Source organism: Pelodiscus sinensis, chromosome 2 (genome assembly GCF_049634645.1).
Source record: "Pelodiscus sinensis isolate JC-2024 chromosome 2, ASM4963464v1, whole genome shotgun sequence".
NCBI classification, from domain to species: Eukaryota; Metazoa; Chordata; order Testudines; family Trionychidae; genus Pelodiscus; species Pelodiscus sinensis.
This window is the reverse complement of record NC_134712.1, coordinates 65,919,459-65,934,845: the sequence shown is the minus strand read 5'-3', so window position 1 is coordinate 65,934,845 and position 15,387 is coordinate 65,919,459. Positions and strand designations below refer to the sequence as shown.

At 43.8% G+C, this 15,387-nt stretch overlaps 1 protein-coding gene across 2 annotated transcripts in view; it reads right to left on the bottom strand.

Moving 5' to 3' along the window:
- The window catches only part of ATP6V1H (ATPase H+ transporting V1 subunit H), a 65,701-nt gene extending 64,529 nt beyond the window's left edge, over positions 1-1,172 (bottom strand). The window contains exon 1 of one of the 2 annotated variants that reach the window (XM_006112183.3): positions 1,015-1,172. The gene's annotated coding sequence lies outside the window, so the exon portion shown is untranslated. Of the gene's footprint in view, positions 1-35; positions 109-1,014 lie in introns of those variants that run through there. The other variant, XM_014577437.3, reaches the window with a different exon arrangement.
- Positions 1,173-15,387: the final 14,215 nt, after the last annotated feature.

The window sequence follows — 15,387 nt, the reverse complement described above, 5'->3', positions numbered from 1 at the left end:
CCAAAAGTCAGAAGTCATGCTGTATAAATATTTACCCTTTGGCAATCACAGCCAGTGACCTTCACTACTTCTGTTTTCTTCTTCATTTGTCCTAATCTCCATTTGACTCTGATTCCAAAACAAGAAGTGTGTTGCAGCAGGCTGAAGTCTGGCAGGAGCAGGAACTCCACACACCCTAAACTAGAACTACCTCACTCAACCAGCCAGACCCTAGAGTTTTTGGTGATAATCAAAGAACAAGCAGAAGTTCTCTCTGTCATTCTCTACTCCCCATATTCTCTACTCCTATTCTCTACATACTGCTAACTTCCATTATTGAATGAAAGAAGCAACTTTACTTCCCATTATTTCAGTAAGGAAAAGTAGCCCCCAAAAAGGAAAACAATAAAACACGCTTCAACACTGCACTTTTGGAAGCTTTACTGTGAACACACCAGAGTGTTAGTTGTGTCCCTTAAAAGGCTCTGTGGTTATCTAGTTCTTAGATTAAGTAGTTAGGTCCATTTTAAATGCTCCTCAAATTAGTGGGGACCGGAAGATGGAGTTTAGGGGGCTCTAAAGTAGGGAAGCGTAGAAGCAAATAGATAGAACCAGCCCAAGAGGAAACCGGATTGAGGGTGCACCCCTTTGCTGTACGCAAGCAGCCTGCAGAGCCCGGCTGCAGCAGTCACAGTGGGATCAGCACGCTGCAAGATCCCAACACTCATGTGCCCAGGCTGCCCACCAAACCTTACTAGGAGCCTTGGCGCTCCACGCATTGCTGGGGGCGGGGAGGGTCTGGATAAAGCAGCTTAAGCGCAGACCTCGGCGGGAGCCTCATCCCGTTACCCACCCGCGAGCCCTGCACTGGGGCAAGGGGAGATCCCACCCCAAGCTCGGCCCCGGCCGGCTCCGGCCCCTCAGCAGCCCGGGCGCGGGGAGGCAGAGGCCGAGCTTGCTCCGCTCACACGGGGCGGGGGGCGCAGCCCCCGCCGAACAGGGCAGGAAGACTCGGGCCCGCAGGGCCGCTCTTACCCCCTCGGTCTGTGGCCGGGCCCGCGGGGCGCTGAGCGTCTCCGGCAAGGGCGCTGCGCTCTCGGGCTCCGCAGCTCCAGGGCAGCTGGGGGACGCAGCTGAGACAGCGGGGGCTGTCATGTGACAGCGCCCAGCTGACTGCGCCGCCCGACGGCGGCCGGGAAGGCCTAGTTCGCGCGGGGAGGACGCGAGCGCTGGGGGGCGGGGCCGGTTGCTGGGGTTACTTCTTTGCAGCGCGTTCCAAGGCTGTGGCTGGCAGAGCCAAGTGCGCTCTGAGTCGTTCCAGGAACCCCTAGGCTAACACACCCCTGGGTCTCAGGCCTCCAGCCAGCACCTGGCCAGGGACCTGCATCCCACCTCCTCCAGCCTGGGGGCTACAGCCCCCTGGCAAGTCACTGTGGTCAGCCCAGTCACTGTCCCCTTAGTGCAGCAGCATCTGCCAGTCACTAGTCACAGGGATAGTGCCAGGCCAGGACAGTTAGTTTAGGATATTGCAGAGAAAACAAAATAATAAACAATCTACATGCACATGGAGATTCTTCCACATGCAGATTCTGGCAGGCCCCAGCCTTTCAAACCCTTCCAGCTGGATTTTGACTTCTCAGTTACAGAAGGAATAAACAGAAGAGGCAATCATCTGGAGTCAGGGCATGCCGCTTTAAGCAATGAATGCAAAACAAATTAACTAGATTAAAAAATTAGTCATGATTAATCACAGTTTTATTTTCACCATTAGCAATAATAGAATATTAATTTAAAGTTATAAATATTATGGATGTTTTCTACATTTTTAAACATATTGATTTCAATTACAACACAGAATGCAATGTGTCTTAGCCTCACTTTATATTATTATTTTTATTACAAATATGTGTGTAACCCACACACCCAGGCTACGTCTAGACTGGCATGATTTTCCGGGAAATGCTTTTAACGGAAAAGTTTTCCGTTAAAAGCATTTTCGGAAAAGAGCTTCTAGATTGGCATGGATGCTTTTCCACAAAAGCACTTTTTGCAGAAAAGCGTCCCTGGCCAATCTAGACACGCTTTTGCGCAAAAAAGCTCCAATCGCCATTTTCACGATAGGGGCTTTTTTGCAGAAAACAAATCTCAGCTGTCTACACTGGCCCTTTTGCACAAAAGGGACTTTTGCCCGAACGGGAGCAGCATAGTATTTCCGCAAAAAGCACTGATTTCTTACAGTAGGAAGTCAGTGCTTTTGCGGAAATTCAAGCGGCCAGTGTAGACAGCTGGCAAGTTTTTCCGGAAAAGCAGCTGATTTTTCCAGAAAAACTGGCCAGTCTAGACACAGCCCTACTGGGTGTGGTTCACTGTCCCATGTAATAGCATTTAGACCACTATTCAGAAAAAGAATGAGTGTGCTGTACAGCCTGAGCTGAGAGCAAGCTGACTTTTACCTCAAGTGGTAAAGACTGATGTAGGAAGTTCTAGAGGTCCCAGCTTTGGTTCTGCCTGTCAGGGTTACATGTACACTGTAAAAAAAGATACATTAAAGAAATAGTATTTTTCAGTTCACCTCATTCAAGTAAAGTTGTGCAATCTCTTTATGATGAAAGTGCTTACAAATATAGAATTATTAATTTTTTACATAGCTGCACTCAAAAACAAAACAATGTAGAACTTTAGAGCCTACAAATCCCCTCAGTCTTACTTTTTGTTCAGCTAATCACCAAAGCCATGTCTACACTACAGATAACATCAAAGCAGCTACAGTCGATCTTCCAGAGTTCGAATTAGCTGGTCTAGTGAAGACACATTAATTTGAACTGAAAAGGTGCTTGTGTCAATGCCGGTAGTCCTGCTTCTATGAGGAGTAAGGGAAGTTTAAGGGACAGTGTGCTTCCTTCGACTTCGAGCATTGTGGACAGCACCAAAATTCTAGTTAAGATACTTCAAGCTACATAATTAACGTAGCTGAAGTTGCGTATCTTAATTCAAACTTATCCCCTAGTGTAGACCAGAGGTATGACACACACATTTGTTTACATTTATGAGAAATAATACTGCTCACGTCTTATTCATAATGTCACCTGAAAGTGGAAAAAAAGCATTTGTATGGCACTTTTGTAGACAGCGTTGCATGGTATTTAAGTGCTAGATATGGTAAACATTCATATGCCCCTTCATGATTTGACCACCATTCCAGAGGACATGCTTCCATGCTGATGACAGATTCTGCGCAATAACAATCCAAAACAGTGCAAATCAATGGATGTTCATTTTCATCATTTGAGTCAGATGCCACCAAGAGAAGGTTGATTTTCTTTTTTGGTGGTTTAGGTTCTCTAGTTTCTTCATTAGAGTGTTGCTCTTTTAAATTTTCTGAAAGTATGTTCCATACCATGTATACAATGGACTAGCACCCTCTCCACCTTGTACAAGTTGAATTTTTCTAGTAAGGCACCCTTAGGATTTATGCAGTGTCAAAACACAGACTTTTTTTGTGCCAAACCACATGAGGTCACTATTGCCTAGCAGCATTACCAACACTTCCACTGCTCACTGGGCTCTTAGAAGACATTTAGGGATAAATTAGAGCTAAATAACAGCTCAGACCACTGAGCGCCAGGACAGGTGGCTGCTAACAAACTTTAAGAGACCACAGGAAACTTGGTCACACCCATGATAAGTGGACATCCAACTAACTAAAATCATGCCGGACCACGCATGTTGCCGGACCAGAGAGTGCCAGACTAGAGAGATTCAACCTGTATCGCCACTGCAGTCTAACCAAGATGCCCTGTATAAGGGAACATGCGGCAGCCGAAATCACCCTTCTGGTTCTCCAGTCTTCTTTGACTGGAATCATCTTTATCCTTGACCTGCTTGTTACTCTTGTGCACTCACGGAACTCTGGCAATCCACAGTCTTCCCAGTATTGCAGCCACTTCAGCACCTTGGTCACTGCAGATAGGTCACACACACAAAAAAGAGTCACAGTCAAAGTATATGCTTCCTAAGGCTACCTCTATACTACATGCTTCTTGTGCAAGAGTTTTTGCGCAAAAATTTCTTGCGCAAGAGCACATCCACACCTCAAAGCACATCGCAAAAGTGATGTGCTTTTATGCAAGAGAGCATCCACACTGCATGGATGCTCTTCCGCAAGAAAGCTCTGATGGCCATTCATAGAATTGCTATCAGAGCACCTGTGCTTTTTCCCATAGGGTTTTCCTGCGGAGCGTCCACACTTGCCTTTTTGCACAATAGCTGTAATGCAAAAGGGAGTTATGCCTCATAAAAGGAGGTTTACCTACACCAGAAAAAGCCCTCTGTTCTGCCATTTTATTGTTGATTTACTTGCGCAAAAGCGCATTTGAGGTGTGGATGCTCCACGGATTTTTGCACAAAAACCTTGCAGTGTAGACGTAGCCTAAATGATCACTATTACTCTTATGCCATGTCTACACTAGGGGGCAATGTCGAACAAAGGTATACTTCTCAATCCGGTGGAGTACCAGAATCAACAGGAGTACAATCAGGAGTGAATTTAGCAAGTCTAGACCCACTAAATCGACCCTAGAGAAATTGCTTCCCGCAGTATTAAGTGTAGAGCAGTGGTTCTCAGACTGCAGTGGTCTGTGGCTGCTTTGCAGGTGGGACATGGCTTGAGGCTCAGCTCTCCCCTTCCACACAACTCCCCACAACTGGGAGCCCACGCTGGCTCTCTTGCCCTGCAGGTTCCCCTCCCCGCCGCGAGGCTGGTGTACCAGTGTTGGATTCCCACTGCCGGGAGAGGGAGCCCCAAGGCTCACAGGCTGGATCCTGCTCACGGGGGGAGCAAGCGGCTCCATGCGTTTCCACTCCCCCGTCCCCCTGGCTGGGGGAATGGCAACAAGGAATCACAGCCAATGGAAGCAGCAGGAGGCAATGCCTGGAAGTAGTGGGGGGGGGGGGGAAGTCAGGTAAGTGCCCCCTCATGCCCAGACCCTGAACCTCCATTGCACTCATGGACCACCCCCCTTGCCAAGACCCTCCTCCTCCAGCCTGCTCCTTCACCCTCCCTCCCACCATGACTCACTCAAACCCTTCCCCCCAGCTGCTTCTGTGCCTTCCCTCCCTCCCTGACACCACCTCCAGCCCACTTCTACACCCGGGGCGGATATAGGGCAAGGCAAGCGGGGCGGCCGCCCTGGGCCCCGTGCTTCAAGAAGCCCCACGCATGCGCTGTGGCAAAGAGGGGCCCCACAAAATTATGCTGCCCTGGGACCTGCGAAATGGTCTTCTGCCCCTGTATGCACCCTCCCTCCTGGCCAGATACCACACCCCCACCTGCACTTGAACACTCTCTCCCAGGCAGGCCTTGTATCCTCATCCCCTCCTGCCCAAACTCCCAGCCAGAGCTCCTCCCATTCCACTACAGCACCCTACCTCCCATCCAGACCCCCTGCCCTCACCCCTTCTGCACTCCCATCCCTATTCCGATCCCAGGCAGCCCTCTGAGCCCCTCATTTTTTGTCCCATCCTAAAGTCTAGGGTGGCTCACAAAATCTACTAACTCCAGGACCCCAAAAGAGATAATTTGGCCTGTGGGAACCCTTAAACCTTGGTCCTCCCTGCCTTCTCTCCCCACCCTGTGGGCTGGAACACCAGGAGAGTGAGGTGTCTCAGTTGGTGGCCACATCAGTAAGGGTTGTGTGGCCCCCAACTGATTTTTCTGTTAATCAGTGGCCTCTGGCCCAATACAGGTTCCTCACCCTGTCATAAATAAAGACAATGTTGAAACCTTTTGTTTTGGACATAAATTAATATTTAACTTTATTTAAAACAAATTTTAGTAAACTAACAAACACAATAAAGTTAAAGTGTTTAATCTGTTTAATTATTTTGATTTTTATTAATATTATTTCCTTTCTTACAGGTTATAAACAGACCCTTATGTTATGACTACATAATTTAAGTGTTTATGTGCTAGTAGCCTAATATGAATAATATAGTATTTAAGACATTTAGAGATAAGCAAGTCATTTTTCCATAATGGGTGGTTGGCTGGTGGTCCACAGAAAAGCTTGCATTGAGTTGGGTGGGCTGCGGGCCAAAAAGTCTGAGAACCACTGGTGTAGACAAAATCTTAGTACCAAGCATATAATGTTCCTTTAATAAAAATGCAGAGGGGAAATAATCCCCTCTGTTGAAGATTCTCAACAGCATAAACCCAAGGAATATGCAGATCTGGAGATATAAAAGCAAGAGCTGTTGCCAGCTGTCAGCTCCTGAAGCCCATTAAATTGTGTACTTTGCAGAGAGTCATAATAGAATGCTCATGACAGAATCAAGACCTTAATCTTTGTGTTTTTGTTAGGTGGCAAATCCACAGTGATTCACTCTATTCATATAATTAGATTAGTATAAATACCAGTAAAAAAACAATAATAAAGGGAAAATAAAAACCAAAAGTACATGGAAATGCAGAAACAAAGTCACCAGTTTTGTATGAGTTTCAAAAGTGAAAAGCTCAACAACTTTTTCCCTTACCAGACTAAGCATAGGCCAAAATTCAGCAAATATGCACCAAAATTTAGTTACAACAATGGATGTCAACACTAAACATCTATTTAGAGGGTAAGACATCACATTTCATCATCTGGGTACAGTAAAAGGCTACAAATTGCACTTACAGATGAGAGACAGTCACTGTAGCCTGAGAATACTGAAAAGTTCCCTTTTATGTCAAAAAACTAGTTGAAGGTATTACAAAAAGCTTAAATTCTGATCGTGCAGAGCACTTGCATGTATGCATAATTGTCTGCCCACATTTGGCTGAGATTTGCTTCTTGTTTCCTTGTCCTTTGATCACTACTGTAAGTTATCCATGTGATAGTTTCCTGTAATTTCTCAATAATGTGGTGCTCTCTTAGACACCAGTCCTGCAAAGCAGTTGAGCACATGCATAAATGTGTCTACCATAAAACTCCTGCAAAGCACTCACTCAGTTCAAAGATATGCATGTTCTTAAGCACTTTGTAAAGGCTTACCTACAATACAAAATTAAGATTGATATACAGTCACCACAGTAATTACTGCAGTGGTTCATGTCCACAATACAGCCTCTCAGTCAGTGGTGCACATCTTCACAAGCCTTCCACCAACTTAGCTGCATAAGACATTTTGGGACACTGGCAGACAGAGCTCCCTTCTCCCTCAGCCCTAGGGTTCACAGCTAGAGTCCAGCTACCCCAGGGTCAACAGCCCAGGCAAGGTGATATAAGTAACACAATGTCTACACAGACACTGTGTTGCCCTAACTACACTAAGCGGAAGATTGATGCTGCCGCAGTCTATCTTCTGGAGTTTGATTTAGCAGTTTTAGTTAAGACCCACTAAATAAAACTCAGAGGGCATTTGCCTCTCCTCTCCACCTCCCCCACTGGTGGCCAGTATTCCTGCTTTTGCAAGGAGTAAGGGAAGCTGATGGAAACATTTTTTCCATCGGCCTTCCGCTGTGGGTTGGCAGGGAAACTTGAATTAAGGTACATCGACTCTAGTAAAGTTATGTTAATTACATTCAACTTTCCCCTTTAGTGCAGACCTGGCCTAAATGCTATGCCTCTTGGGGAGCTGGAGTTGTTAGGTAAATGTTGTGGGTGACTTACATCAGCAGGAGCATTGTTATAGGTCAATGTGAGCTGCCTTACGTCAACCTAGCTCTGCAGTGTAGACCAACCCTGAGAAAAAAAGAATTGTAGCCCTCAAAACACTAGATGATGAGGCAGTTCTCTAAGTCCTCCTCTAAACTATGGAAAATAAACAAAGCTATCATATTTCACCATCTGTGGAAGCTGTGACACAGTGCATTCTTGTGCTACATAATTCTCAAAAGAGTACCTTGACAAGGATTACCATCAAACTGACTTCAGATACATCAGTGCATTTTCCACTCAAGTTACCATTCAGATAATCAAGGTCAGCTCATTGTTGGTCTAGTAAATACTGACAGCACTACTTGCATGAAGTCACAATATATGGATGACCTTGCTGCCATGAGGAAAACAAAGCACAAGACAAAGCCCTATCAGAGGACAGAAATAAAAGTTTCAAATTGCTTGATCATAGAGAGAAAAAATAACTTGTTTAAGCATAACCCTAGTCTAAATGAAGGTGGATGATTCATCATCTGCAATAACAGCATTGACAGTCAGATCACAAGGCTTTTTTTCTGTTCTCCTCCCTTTCTTGTAATAAAAACAATTATCTCTCAGTTCCCTATGTATTTGATGAATTGCAAAAGCATAGAGTACCTGTGCCATTTGACCTTTTCAGAATTTTATAACTTGCCTGGCTTTCCATTTCATGCCTGAAGCAGTTTTTAGCCTGTGTAGAAGAAATAATCTGGAAGTGCGATCAAAAAAAAGTAGACTTAAAAGGTCAGGATAGTAGGGCACACCTCTACTGTTCACAAAGTGTACTTGGCATTAAAACAAAAAGAAACAAAAAATGACAAAGCCTTAATCCATTTGTACATGAGGAGGACTTGAGGAGCAGTGCAAAACAAATGTATTTCAAAACAAACGTGTTTCCCTCCCAATGAAATCTTATCTTAACCCATCTGGGAGACTGGATAGAACATTTTTCTTATTTCCTACAGGAAACCATTTCTCAATATTAAAAAGGATTATGCTTTCAAAGTGTTGCCTATGCAGTGGAAAACCACATAGAGTGTCATTTCCTTCAGGCTCTGCTGCATTTAAAATTTGTATCAAAACTTCACTCCTGCCTGAGAGTGGATCACTAAGGTGTGATATTTCCCATTGACTTAAACAGCCTTTGGATCCCACACTAAGGGTATGTCTAGACTGCATCCCTCTGTTGGCAGAGGGATGCAGATTAGACAGGTCAATATTGCAAATGAAGTGGAGATTTAAATATCCCATGCTTAATTTGCATAAAAATGGCCGCCATTTTTGCTGACTCAGCACTTTGTCAGCAAAAAGCAGGAGTCTAGAGGGGGATCTGTTGAGAAAGAAAGCCTTTTTCGACAGATCCTGTAAACGTCCTTGCAAACTTAATAATCTATACCATCATCTAAATCATTGATGAAGATATTGAACAGAACCGGTCCCAAAACAGACTCCTGCGGAACCCTACTTGTTATGCCCTTCCAGCAAGAAGTACTGATTACAGAAAAATAGATTAGCTTTTGTTTAAAAACAATAAATCTCTCATATTCTCCCCAGCCATTCAGCAGGATCAAATAATCTTGTCCTGTAAAGTACAATACAGGAAGGACTGTATATAAATAAGAGCTAGAGCAGGATCATTCTTACACATATGCAGAATATGCAGCTACATAGGGCATCCAAAAATTTGGGGTACCACTAGGTCTTAATATCCACCATACACCTCTTCCTATCCCTAGTCTGTGGCTCTGCTTCCTCAGGAGAGGATCTAGTTAACTTAAAAGTGAAAAAGCCTGCCAGACCTTTTAGCAGACACTGAACCTACGAAAGAGCCATTCAAGTGGTAATGAATTCATTTAACAGGCATTTGCCAGCCTCCAGTACATACTGTCATTTTCTGAATTTGCTATGTTTGTCTACAGGACCTTAGTTTAAAAATATTTCATTAATGTCTTGCTGAAGAGTATAAAATCACATCTCTAAAAATGGTCACCTCTCGGCTGCCATTAGGCATAGGGGTACTAGTTTTATAGTACTGCATAGGGACTCATAAATCCTAAGGTACATCCCTCAGCTAAAAGAAAGACTGTGAAGTTGCAGAACCAATTAATCATTCTTAGAACCCTGAAAAATAAGTGGAGATTGGGGTTTAAATAATGGGGAGTAGTGATCTCTTTCCTCTTCTGAAAGCAATGGGAGATCATGCTTTGCACTCTCTCTGTCTCTGGCATGAAAAAGCCCTGCTCCCCTTCTGCTTCTCCATTGGTTTGTGAAGTATGATTTCACCAGACAAGAATCTGAAGTGAAAGCAATAGGAGAAGCTGGTTCTTGACTGAGAAGACTGCTTTGCTGCCAGTAGGTGGAACAGCTGCAGCATCTGGTGGAAGAAAAAAAACACCTCCCTATCTGGAAGTCCTCTATCTTCATCCTCCCGTCTGTATGAAGAAGATGTTCAGAGCAGTAGCTTCCATTTCTGTTGGGAAGGGAAAAACTGCACCATCCAGCCTCACAGATAATATGTCTGGCACAGAGGATATAATAAATATAAACTTTTTGGTTAAGCCTCCTCAGCGTAGTAAATAGTTTGATTAACATACTGGACTACAACATATGGTAATGATTTCTGGTGTAACTGGTCTCACCCAGACTAACTCAAACAACTTAGAAAGACTTTCCTCTCAGCAGTCCCTGCGTGTCCCCTACCAAGGTAAGAACACAATCAAGGAGCAGTTATTTCTCACTGAGAACAATACACGAGCATTACTTACCGAGTAAAGTATAACTCGTGTTTCCATATTATTTGAATGGAATGTTTGCAACAGTGTAATAGTCCCTCCTCTTTCCTCACTCTGCTCCCACCTTTATCTCAGAAAGCAGAACAAAGAAATAAATCATACAATCCAAATGCCAGTTCTTACACAGCTAATGCATGAATGCTTTCTACTCAGTGTTGCACCATGGTCACACTGTATAAAGACAAGACCTTGGTCTATTAATAATCAGCCTGAAGTTTCAGTCTTTAAATTTAGTTTTAAGCCTTTATCTGCAAACATAGCTTCTGCTAATATGGTATTTTCATTGATGCTGCAAGGATTAACACTATACCATCTGTTCAGTAAATTGAGCACCATGTGATTGACGAATATCATTGACCTAAATTGAACTCTTCCACTTAATGGGGCATGCAAAGCAGAACTGTGTCACTCCATATCCAATTCCTTCTTTCTTCAAGAAGCTACAAATCAAGCCCATTACTTGTACAATGCAATTTTATGGCAAGTTTATGAAGAATGCCTGCATCTCCTGGAAGGCACTCAGTATGCACTCCTTCCTTTTGAATCTTGCCTCCACATACTAAGACAAACATAATAATGAATGTAACCTCTAAGATGGAAGGAACCATGAGTTAATGCTCTGTGGATAAGGCACTGGATCTTAGAAAGCAGATTAGTGCCCCTGCCTGTACTACTGTTAATACTGCAGTAAGGACCCAGTAAACTGCAGGAGGTACAGACATTTGCCCATGTATGAAAGAGATGTTTAACTCTTCTGATGCTGATGCCATTCAGCCCCACATCTGGAATTTGGGTTTGTTTCCTAGTTAAAGGATATTGCTTTTCCAAGAGTGTTCCTTGTGGAATCAGATCCAGGAAGAGCCCCTTATACAAGCAATGTGGAAGCCATATTTGTTCCCCTTTATGGCACTCAGCAATAATGCAGACCATTACAAGGCAAACGAAACCCTACAAAATGAAAATGAGGATGACTCCAAGGACATTCAACAGCTTTTTAAGGTAAGAACAAGTCCAAAGTTATCTAAATATCTTGGGAGGGTGTCTGAAAAGAGTAAGAAAGCACTGATTTATTCACACCAAAAGATTGGTCTTATCTCTAAGCATTCTATAACACTCTATGCATTTAGCATTTCCTTATTACTGAGTCTAGTCAGCTGCAGTCTCATTTCCAGCATATGTGGTAATTGCAGTGAAAAATGGAACTGATGAGTTTTCCCCAAAATTTCTCAGGGTGTTTTCAAACACACGAGACAAAACTGTTTCCCTTTCAGAAAAAGGGATGACACTTTCAGGCGCTAATTTACAATCATCAGTTGAAGGGAATAAGACAATTGTATGGTGGTCCAGTAGAATATAAAGTAAGATGAAGAGATCCAGATTTTTTACTGCCATCACCCCTAGCTGTGTTTTGTTCCAGAATGTCAAGAATACACCCCAAAGAGAATATAAGAAGACAACCTGAAACATGGATGTGCTCAGATATAGGGCAATACAGAAATCACTCAGGGGGGCAACATTAACCCCTTTTTGTAAAATTGCAAATCTCAGAGGTGAGAGCTGTCTGCCATTGGTTTGGAAGCTGTCTGAGGGTTTGAAACAACTCCATCTATGAGAAATATGACATGAGCGCAGTTGCAGGGGAAAGAGAGAAGGGCATAGAGGGTCAAATCCTTCTAGAACTCTGAGGAAGTGGTGCAGTTCCACTGTGTTGTGGAAACAACTTGATTTCTGGAATTCATGCAGGGGTCCCATACCTCCTCTGTACTGCAAAGCCCAGCTCCAGTGGACTCACTAAGCACCAGTGGGGAAGGAGGGAGAGAGTTTGGAGAGCAGTTATAAGGGGTTAGAGACAACAGAGCATGGATGAACCAGCTGTTTCCAGGACCAACACGTCATAGAATCTTAGGATATGTCTACACTACCACCCTAGTTCAAACTAGGGTGGTTAATGTAGTCATTCGAAGTTGCAAATGAAGCCCGGGATTTAAATATCCCGGGCATCATTTGCATCTTGCCGGGCACCGCATTTTTAAATCCCCGTTAGTGCGGATTCCGTGCCCGCGGCTACACACGGCATGGAGTAGGTAGTTCGAATTAGACTTTCTAATTCGAACTACCATTACTCCTCATGGAAAAGCCTAATTCGAACTACCTACTCCATGTCGCGTGTAGCCGCGGGCACGGAGTCCGCACTAACGGGGGATTTAAAAATGGCGGCGCCAAGCAAGATGCAAATGAAGCCCAGGATATTTAAATCCCGGGCTTCATTTGCAACTTCGAATGACTACATTAACCAACCTAGTTCGAACTAGGGTGGTAGTGTAGACATACCCATTGAGATTAGAGATGGCAATGGCTAGTAGCTTATCCATTCCATCTCCCTGGGGCCAGTGCAGGGTTGTCTCCTAGAGTCCATTTTTCTGGTGTGTCATCCAGAACTTGACCCATGATCTACATAGCCCCAATTCTGCTGCTGTGCTTTCTTGTAAAACTGAGGCCCTCACTATTACTGGCTATGCAAGAAGGTGACATGTGTTGTCAGCAATTTCATTGATTGAGAGTACAAAGACATAGTAACTAACCATCCTAAATGTCAGCACTTCCACCAGTTCCCTGAGGAGGCTATTCCACAGCCTATGACATCAGTGGGAGTAAGCTTTTCCTAGTACTCTGAACAAAAGTTTCCTTTCATAATTTCATGTAATTATTCCTAGTGATATACCCACATGCTCCCAGCTATTAATTATTATTGTAGTGGCCAGGAGCCCCAGTCATGGACCATGACCCCCTTGCACATTCTGATACCATATCACATCAGGAAAATTGAAAACATGCTTTGGAGCTACTGAAATGTGTAGGCCACCCTAGCTGACAGAGCCATTCCAAGGCATTTTATGCTCTGGAGATCAGAGAATTCCTTCTTTGTAAGCCCTCAGAGAACCCCTGTACTAAGTTGATGTACTCTAGCAGGGCAAAGAGATTGGCCCATAAGGCTTTGTCTACACTGGCAGCTTCTTGTGCAACAACATCTTGCACAAGGCTTCTTGTGCAAGAAGTCTTGTGCAAGAAAACATCCACACTGCCATGTGCAAGCTGTGCTTTTGCACAAGAGCGCCCATGGCAGTGTGGACACTCTCTTGCTCAAGAAAGCTCTGGTGGCCATTTTAGCCATAGGGCTTTCTTGTGCAAGAAATCCCTGCCGAGCGTCCACACTGCCCTCTTGCGCAAGAGGGCTTACACCTGTTAAAAAAGAGCATAGCTCTTGCACAAGAAGCCCTCTCTTACCACGCTGTACTGTAAATTTCCTTGTGCAAGAGCAGGTGGGCAGTGAGGATGTTCTGGGGATTTTTGCGCAAGAAGGGCCATACTTGCACAAGAAGCCACGAGTGTAGACATAGTCCACAGGTTTAAGGCTTTGTATGTGATGACAGAACTATTACCCTTAGTTACAATATAGTTTTCATGTTAGGCATCATTAGCCTGTGGCTAACACCAACCTCAAAAGCAGTTTGTCTGTTCAGGTACTACAAGATTGGATTTTTTCAGTGATCTAACTCAGGAATCCAGCCTATAAATATGTAACACTACCATCATCACAGATGGGGCTATGTCCAGACGGCAGGCTTCTTTCAGAAGAAGCTTTTCTGGAAGAGATCTTCTGGAAAAACTTTTTCCGAAAGAGCGCGTCCACACTGCAAAAGCGCATCAAAAGAGCAATCTGCTTTTTCGAAAGATAGCGTCCATTCAGCGTGGATGCTATCTCGCATTTCAGCTGTAATTACTGTGGACGGAGGGCACCAGTGCTTTTTCCTCTTCTTTCAAAAGAACTTCCTCTTCCCCATCCACATCTTTTTCTGAAAGAGCTCTTTCAAAAAAAGGCCTCTTCCTCTTAGAATGAGGATTACCAATGTCAGAAAAACCCCTCTGTTCTTTTGATTTTCTTTTGGAAGAATGCAATTGCGGTGTGGACATAATTGAGGTTTTTTCAGAAAAATGGTCATTTTTCCAAAAAAAAACCTCTGTAGTGTAGACATACCCTGGGAAGCTGAGGCAGAGACATTAAATGACTTGCCTAAAGTCACAAAACCTGTGGCTGAGCTGGGGTGAGAACCTAGATTTTATAAAAGATTCAAGACCAACCAGCCTGCTCTAAGCATATGCAAAGTCAGGTTTCTTTGGTTTTGAAGTCTATGAGAAACTCAGGCGCTGTCACTCTGGCAAAAGATTACTAAATATGACATTGATCAGTGACAACAAATATAGTCTTTAGTTCTAAGAGTCTGGTTCACTGTTATTTGAAATGGATGATGGGAATTTGGAGTGCTCCCTAATTCCTGCTCTTCTTCCGTCCTTTGCTGGTGCATGTATTTCTGCCTTCAATGAGTTCTCAAACTTTATTCTTCCAAATGTGAGCACTGCATCTAATGCTAAACTGCCATATGATACATGAAACTTAAAAGCACCCAGTTAAAGTATTTAATAAATGGGACTTAAAAAAATCACGCAAAGTGACTCTTGAGTTAGATTTTAATATATATTCTTGACCATTCTTCCAAAAATCATTTACACTTCCCCTGTAATGTATTTGAAGAGCACTAAGCACCATTTTGAATACTCATTGTGACACTTCAGTTAACTCTGTGAGCTGTTTATTTCTAGACTTAATTTGCAACTGCTTGATTTGCCAGGATGACAGGGAAATATCCGCACACTAGGAACAAACGTGAGAGACTCTGGCAGTGGTTAATGCAACATTAGGGGGTCCAAGGCTTCCTGAAAGCTGTTGTTGGAGCTTAATTAATTACCATTCTAAAGTTCTTTGAGATCTTCTGATGAATGATTTTTCTGTAAAGTGTCATACTGTATTCATTCATGGCATGACCTTTCATAGTCACATGGACCATTAACATGGCATGACCATTTCATAGTCACAGTCCACT